Source organism: Microtus oregoni, unplaced genomic scaffold (genome assembly GCF_018167655.1).
Source record: "Microtus oregoni isolate MIOR12 unplaced genomic scaffold, Mior012 000031F_ref0000149, whole genome shotgun sequence".
Lineage (NCBI taxonomy): Eukaryota > Metazoa > Chordata > Mammalia > Rodentia > Cricetidae > Microtus > Microtus oregoni.
In genome coordinates, this window is record NW_024543090.1 from 17,796,529 (window position 1) to 17,805,651 (window position 9,123).

At 38.3% G+C, this 9,123-nt stretch overlaps 1 pseudogene; it reads right to left on the bottom strand.

Annotated features, from left to right (window-relative positions):
• Positions 1–8,439: 8,439 nt before the first annotated feature.
• LOC121465857 lies at positions 8,440–8,913 on the bottom strand (annotated as a pseudogene).
• Positions 8,914–9,123: the final 210 nt, after the last annotated feature.

The following is a 9,123-nucleotide window of genomic DNA, read 5'->3' on the forward strand; positions in this document are numbered from 1 at the left end:
GGACAGGCACCAAGGCTACACAGAGAAACCCAGTCTCGAAAAACAAAACAAAAACAATGACAACAAAAAGATGCTTTGAGCAGCAGGAAGAAAATTAGACAAGGATGGCTTCGTGGAATTCTGCAGAGACGAGGATTCAAAAAATAGCTAAGAAAAGTGGATGTAGCTGGTAAGCTGGACACATGAAGGCAGTGGTTCTCAACCTGTGAGTCTCAACCCACTGGCAAATCTCTATCTCCAAAAACATTGACATTATGATTCATCACAGTAGCGAACTTAGAGCTGTGAAGTAGCAGCAAAAATAATTTTATGGTTGGGGATTACCACAATACGAGAAACTGAAAGGATCGTAGCATTAGGAAGGCTGAGAACCCCTGAGCTACCAAAAGAGACTGTCTAGTTGATAATACTTCAAAACCATTCTTGTTGAGTGTTGGGGACAGACCGCAAGCACATTGAGTTATGAGAATAGAAAGATGAGCATTATGAGGTAGGGAAGGCAGGGAGAGCAGCTTGCTCTGCAGGGCAGTAGTAGCATCGTGGGTTGAAGTTGGCTGTGGGTGGTTTCTGCTGAGGCTGTTAGATAAGTAATGGAAGCCACTAGGTGGGAGCCATTGAGGTTAGGGATGAGTCAGTTCATTTGGGAGGAGCCAGCCAGAGCTGATGCTGGGGGGTGAGTATGACTCCTTCCTATATCAACTTCTCTGGAAGAAAAACCCTTGCTCAAGCATATCAGGAAGAAGGGAGTGGTAATGTTTGCAGATTTGCCGAAGAGATGCTTAAGTGCAACCCCCAGGTGTCTTGATTTGTTTAGCATGACAATAGGGCTGTTTGGGAGGGAAGAACTGATATTGGATACCCAAAGAAGGGGGAACAGCTCTGAAATCACCTTGGAAAGAGAGGGTAAAGTTTGCAATAAGGGAGCTGTTGAGCCCATGTGAGATCCTCAAGAGGTTAAATGTGAAGCCAGACATTTGGCTATACTACGTGAATCTTCAGTATCAACTGCAACAAATAGACTTGAATTCGCTTAAGGCTGAGGATACTGGCAGAGCTCTCAATCTTTGGCTCTACCTTTATCTTAGATCCGAATCCTGATTCCTCCACTTCCCAGCTATGAACTCTTAGCATTTAACTGTCAGTGTCTGCTTCCCTACATGGGAAAGGGAGGCCAGTGTAGAGCCTGTCTTGTTAAGTTGATGGAACAATTGAATTATTCACAGGTCTCAAGTGCACACAACAGGATCTGGCCTAACAAGTCAGCTCATATGAGTAATACCACCCATAATTCCAGTGAGATAAAACACACACAAGTATATCTCCAGAACTTTATAACTTTGGAAATTGTATATTTTCTACTCATTCAAATCAAAAGAAGAAGCTAGAAAACTGTAAGAGAATCATACATAAAGATTTTCTTGGATTAAAAATATTTTTTCTTCTAGGAATCATTACTCTTAAGAAAACCATTCAGTGTTACAAAGTTTCCTAGTTTCTAAAAACTCACCTCTTTTTAGATTTTCCTAAAATGAATCACAATTTGCAGAGATGTCACTTAAGTGATAAATTCAGTCTAAAAACTTAATTTATGAACAGTTTCTTTCAAACTTTGGAATGTAGAAGATTTCTGCTTTGTAAATCTATTCATCTGTATTTTTCTGCAGGAAACTTTCTCAGACTAGAAATGCCACCTAAGTGTGTAATGCCTTGAAATCTCAACAAGATAAAACAATCAAGTGATATTACTGATTAGTTGTGTAACTTTTTAAATTCTTCCATGTTAGAGTCAACTTGACACATAAGTATCTGGTGTCTTCATTGTGAAAATCCCAGGAAAGGTACCAATGTCCTGTCAGAAAAGAAAGGCAGAGCAGAAAAAAATGTAGAGCTCAATAAAAATCAATTAAAAAATATAAAAAAAGAAAAAGAAAAAAGAAAGGAGAGGCAGATTTGCAGTTACTTATGGGGTTTGTATTTGATCTTCCATGTGTGTCTGAAATTGAAGACAAATATACTTTACTCTCTTAATAAACAAGGAGACAAAGATGTTGAGAAAACATACAGATTTATAGAGATGGTATGTTGGTCTAAGGGTACAGAGTCCTTTATGTAGTGTGTTAAGTTCTGGAGATACACATACAGCATAATAATATTGACTGTGTCTAAAATAATACTAATAATACTGGATTATACACTTGACATTTCCTAAGAGTCAATCTTGAATATTTCATTTCTTGTAAACAAACACAAAATAACTATGTGAGGTCATGAGTATTATAAAATCCTGTTAAAGGCTTCATGATATATACATAGACAAAACATCACATAGCATGTTATAAATATATGATTTATTTTAAATTATTTATTTATTATTAATATGTGTATTCATGTGTTTATATGGAGTATCTGTAAATGTGGATACATGGATGCTAAAGCATATGAGTGATAGTCAGAAAATCATTTTGTAGATCTTGTGGGTCTTGGGGACTGAACCCAGGTCTCCAGGCTTGTGCAGTGAGGGCTTTGACCTGCTGAACCACATCACTATACCAATTACTTGTAGTTTTTATTTGTATGTGTGTATGCCCATGGGTGAGGACCACAGGAAGACCTCAAAGCTCATTCATGAGGCTGTGTACACCTGTTTTTGAGACAGTTCTCGCCAGCCTGGAGCCCTCCGTGGAGAAGAGGCTGTCTGAACACTGAGCTCCAGAGAGCCACCTGTCTGGACATTCTCAGTGCTACGGCACCAGTGACACCCTGCTGGGTGGCAATCAAAACCACAGGTCTACATGCTTGCAAGACAAATATTTTACTAACTGAGCCATCTCCCCAGCTCCTAAATATATACAATTTTTAAAACTCCGTCAAACTTGCCCTAATCAGCTAAGAGAAAACAAACAAACCAACCCAAAAACAGAGTTTGCAGAAGAGATCATGACTCTTGACTCATCCCTCTTGACTACTAGCGCTAATATGAACCATGAACAACGAGGGGGAAATAGAGCTAGAAAAACAAAGACTGTACTCTGAAGGTGTTGTTGCTCTTAACTCCATTACCAATTTTGAATAATTGTCTCATTAGGAACCCAGAAAGCTGTCCATTCAAGTCTAAGTATATTCAACATAAGTAGAAAAATTAATTGTTCACATTAATTCTAAAGCACTTCCTAAGTGACATCAAGAGACCAAAGGACATGTAGAAGTCACATAAACTTGTAAGTTATATGTGCATAGATATAAAACCATGTCCACTCTTTCACTAAAGAATTAAATTTTTGGTTTGTGTTGACTCCCTCATCCTCTTTTTAAAAAGTTATTTTCTCTGCCACATTCCTCATCACAAACGTTACCTGAGAAGGTATCTAGTAGACACATTCCAAGGCCTGTATATTTGAGTATTTAGAAAGTGCTAAGAACAGAATCTATGCTAGAAAACATGGCTGTCCTTTGGGCTTGTTTGGCCACAATGAGTCAAGGGAATGTATGAATATTGCACAGGGGGAAAATACAAAATGAACAAAAAGCAATGAATGTATGTTTTGGTTTAAAACCATATTGCTTGAGCTAGAAATCATAAATCTGTCCACCTGAGAAATACTAGAGTCAGACAAAACTCTGTGCATGTTTGCAAAGTGGCTAAAAAAGGAAACCCTGATCATGTACATGAGTGGTACCTGTCCATGGGCCAGCCTCCTAGACTGAGTGTAAAAGAGAAAGCAAGTAGAGCACCAGCCTTCAGCTCCCTCTGTATCTCATTCTGCTTCCTGGCTCTGAACACAGTGAGACTACTCACCTAAGTTTCTGCTGCCTTGCTTTCTCCACCATGATGGACTATACTCAGGAACCGAGAGCCTGAACACACCCTTCCTGACTTAAGGGATTTTATCTGGTGTTTTGTCACAGTAATAAAAAAGAGTAATACATTAGCTAAACTGAAAACATTAGAGATTTAACTGATTTACTGATGGATAATGAGATGGTTATTAAGAGTTCTTATTTATTTGGCTTAACAACACCAACCTCATGATGGATAGGTTGGTTTCAAATTAAAGAAAAGGCAAATCATATTCAAAGACCCCAACAGAAGAAAAGTAAATCAAATTTTAAGACTCATTCATAAAAGAAGCAGATTGTAAGTCCCTTGTTATTTCTAATTGATAACACATTAGAAGGAATGCCATAACAGTAATTTTAATTTGTTTTTACAGTTTACTCTCACAGTTGTAATTTGCAAAGGCATTTCAGAGTTTTCTATGTTGTAATAAGAATGCCTTTACTGACTTTCCATTGATTTGTCCAAAAGTTTGTCATTTTAAATATTCTGCATACAATGTCAGCACACATCACTCAGGAAGGAATTCCTTATTGTCATTTTACTAACTTATATTTGGTAAAACAAGTAATCGAAAGAGATGACCCTGGCTTTGACCATTTCCTCAGTGCTAAAACTTACAAGTTGGTGAGCCTTGAAAGCAATTCATAGATACTGGGATCTCTCAGACCTTCAGCTAAGTGTCCTGTTTCAACCAATGTACTTGGTAATAATATAAAGCAATAAAATTAAAAGGAAGTTGGCGAAAACTTGCTTCTCCATGACCTGGAATAGTCAAGCCACAACCAGTTGCTGATACATGAGTTGCGTATGGCTGCAGTTTAAATCTCAGATGCAGAATTTGGGTAAAATACTCTGTTCCTCCTGAGATTTGCTTAACATGGAACTGGACTCAAAATCTATGATTTAGAAAAAGGCTACTTTTAAAATAATACAAGGAGACAGGACTTAATACATAGCAACGGGAAGCTGCTAACTGCTATGGTACTGCAGTTCATGGGTACTTGATGCCTGACACCTGCTTCAAAGATAATAACGTTTTAAATTACAGTCAAATCATAAATGCTTTATTAATATTTATTGAATGATTCAAAGATGTAGTTGTATTCTCTAATAACTTTTTATAGTGTGATTATAAAATTCACTGGCAACACGTTTTTAATAGATGGTTCCATAATAAGGTCCTTCATAGATGTTGTTATAACACAGCTGTTGTAATTAAAACAATATACTCACCTTCTTGATCCATTAATCAAATTGTCAGTTCATCAGGCAGGTTCAAGTGACCCATATCATTTTAAAACTCATTATTTGGATGAACCTTTGGCTACAGTTTCTTCCTGGTCATTGACACCTGTAGCCTTTACTGCCTGAAAACAGAATAAGAGAAAACTTAGACCACACATGTTTGGGGAATTGCTAAGTTAGTCAATTAAGCACATTCACTGACTTTCAGTTAAGAAGACACGTGGCCACTTCCAGAAACAAAACACAACAAAACAAGACTTTGATCTTACATGGCTTACATAAGGTCAAATGTATACATTCCACACCTTATAATTCACATAATATTGTGTAAATCGAAGACATAAAATCTTCCAGAATATCTCCTGATCAGCCTAAAATTGAGACAGAGATTAGAAGATAACCAAATTCATATTCCTTGTTTAGTCAATGCCATCCATTTTGGGAACATCACACATACTAAATAAAATTTGTAGCAAGAAAAACTTCATATTGTGGTGATGTGGGGTGTCCTTCTGCATGATCTGAATATTTTTTATTGCCATTGGTTAGTTAATAAAGCAGCTGCTTTGGCCTATGTCAGGGCAGAATATAGATAGGTGGGAAATCCAAACAGATAGAGGGGAAAAGCAGGCAGAGTCTGAGAGAAGTCAGCAGCAGCCAAAGAAGCAAGAAGTGAGGTAACAAGCCACAAGACTCCTGGTAAATTATAGAATAATAGAAATTGGTTAATTTAAATTGGAAGAGTTAATTAATCGTAAGCTTGAGCTAATAGGTCAAACAATTTGTAATTAATATTAAGCCTCTGTGTGGTTATTTTAAAAGTGGCTGCAGTATGGGGCCAGACAAGAAACCTCCAGATACATTATGGAAATTTTAGTTTTGATCTAAGAGAACTGTTTCCTTGATTGCCCATTAATTTTACCACCACAGGCTTTCAGATATTGTTATTACTGCTATAAGCATAGTGAGCCCTGATAAAGAACATGGAAATGAAAAATATTCATTTAATAGTTTGTATTCATTAAATTGCACACATATAATCTCAGGCTGCCATAACAGATACCACTGACTAGGTGGAGGAAGAGAAATGAATTTTCTCACAGTTCTGGAGATGAAGACAATTCTGATCAAATTATAGGCAAATTCAGCAGCTAGTGAGATCTTTCTAGCTGGAGTCGGCCACCTTCTTGGGGTGCTCTTACATGGTATAGTTTCTTTTTGTATGAAAAAGTACCCTATTCTTAATAAATTAGGGTTTTGTCTGTATGCCACCATTAGACTGTACTTACTTACTTTCCAAAGGATCTATTTCCAAATAGACACATTTTGAGAATGCCTTGGTGAGAACTGAATTTATGTCCCTTTCTACATAGAGGTAGGTACTAAGAAAAGTGTGATAGGCATAGAACAGCCTATGGCTTTAATTTTAAAGAGAGACAGAAAGTAACTATATGAAACCTAGGAAAACATCTGGTAGTGACGGCTACTATAAAGAAAACATAAAGCTATAATTAATTCAGGACCATGGACTAGTGTAGATGCATGCATCTGTAATGAGAGCCAAACACACTCGTGCATGGCTCCCAGGAGGCCAGAGTGTGAAGTGAAACCCAGCGCATATGAGGAGGGCAGGGTCTGCGCCTACAGTGCCAGGTACTGTCTGTACTCGCCATAGCTGTGACCTCAGACACACAACTGTAAAATGTCAGGAACATGGAGCTGCACTCTGTGGCAGAGGCTGATGCTTTGATTAAAATCTGTCTCCTTTTCCACATGGATACACACTTGTGCTACCCCAGCCTATCTTTTCACATGACAAGGCCCTTCTGACTGAGTTCTGAGCTGGGGGCAATATTGGGCAGTGAGAACGTGACACTGGGCCTCCCAACACAAGGTTTTATTTCCCTCTGATTTGGGAGTAACCCAAAGGGTACTCAGAGGAACGAAATCTGGCAGATGGATGTGTTCCACTTTGTAGAATTTGAAAAATCAAAATATGTACACCACACCATTGACACCTATTTAGGTTTTCAATGGACAACTACTTTGAGCTCAGAGTCAGGCTTTTATTAGAAGTTATGCCCATCCTGGGTATACCTGCATAAATAAAGACAGACAATGGTCCAGCATACATCTCTAAGAAAATGAACCATTTTTTTGCTTATTATAATGTAAAGCCCATTACAGGTATACCAAACAATTCTACAGGCCATGCACCTATAGAAAGATCAAATCGAACTATAAAGGATATGGTAAGCAAATAGAAAGGGATGAAAAGTACCCCCAGAAATAGATTGTATAATGCTTTATTAACCTTGAATTTTCTTAATGCTAATGAGAAAGGAACAATGGCAGCAGAGAGACACTGGATAATAGAAAAAAAACTTCTGAATTAAATCAGCCAGTGTATTTCAAGAATGCATGACTTCACAATGGAAACCAGGAGATGTGCTACTTTGGGGAAGCGGTTTTGTTCTTGTTTCCACAGGAGAAGAAAAGCTAAAGATACCATTGAAATTAATAAAGATTCAGTTTGAAAAAGAAAAACCTCTTGAGAAAGAGAAATGACAGCTCAGATACAGAGGTGACAACCATACAGGTGGTAAGGAAGCCTCAGAAGGGTTGGGGCGTGGTTCTGTTCTTGTCTTTGCAGGGAAATACCCATCTTCAAAAAGTCAAGAGACCTTGGATATCTAGATGGCTAAAGCAGAAAAGATAATTATCCAGAAAGAATCACCAAGAAAAGAGAAACCTGCAGAGTAAAATTTCATTACCTGAACATGTGTATCTCAGTATAACAACAATTGCAACTCACTTAAAAATCAAAGCTGGCTTTGGAGTTGGACAGTGACTCTGTCATTCTCTAAATCCAAGCATGTTGGTAAAAGAAAAACTCAGAATTTCTGTTTCTTGTTGGAAGCCATCTTGTGGAACAGAAAGAAGAAAGATTTTAGAGAAGATTTTACTTCTCCCCATACCTATTTTTGTCTCTATGGTACCTTTCGTTGAGTATATGTTTAAGTTTTCCACAATAACAATAAATTTCCTCCAGTAATCTTTGAAGTTTCCAGGAAGAAGATGGGGCCCCACAATAATGATTCCAGATAGTTGATATGATGTCATGATGCTGACAGCACTACTTTAAGATAAGTTTTGGGTACCAGCTGCTCAAAATGATTTCAACTTGGTTAGCTGAAATAATGCACCTTATTACAACGTTCTGGCCAGAACTCCAAATAGGAACCTCAGAAAAACCCTACTGACTACTCAGAGACTATTTGCAATTATACTAGACAGTAATCTTGAAACTTAACCATCATTTTAGTTTGTTTTTTTTTTTTTTTTTTTTTTTTTTAGAAAGTGTTAGCATTTAATTGGCCTCCCTGAGTGGCTTCAAGCCACCAGAACACAGGCACCTCCAACACCCTTTATCTTCTCTTCAGCTCTTCTGCTGAAAAATTTGGCTTTCACGATGACAGGCTGCTTAGGGAGCTTTCCCTTCCCCAGAACTTTGTAGTAGCCTGATCGCACAACATCAATGATGGGAGCAACTCCAGTCTTGTTCTTGGCAGCGTTGACCCGGGTCTGCTCACTGACCAGCGTCCACAGTTTATCCAGGTTGACAGTCGGGCAGAAGCTCTGGTTCCTCTTTAAGTGGTAATGCCTCATCCCAACTTTCCCGAAGTAACCTTGTCAGAGTTGATCCTGTGATGATGCATGCCTCCAGCATTCCTGCGTCCTCCTGGATGCTTGAAGTGTTTACTGATTCGGCCATGGCCGTGGCTCACATGGCCCCGGAGTTTCCGTGTCTTCCTCAGTCTGGATGGCATGGCGGTGGCAGAAAGGAAAAAGCCATTTTAGTTTTTACAAGATCCTATAGAAATAACATTGCCCCATGCTGCTGAAAGTAATTCTAGAAGACAAAATCTCTTCTTCCAACAAAGTTTGTCCTCAGGGTTTGGGTCATAAATTAGGGGTGGATTAAAAATGGTATAGGGTTGGGGGTTGGGAGGAAAATTATGTAGGATCAGGATCAGGGA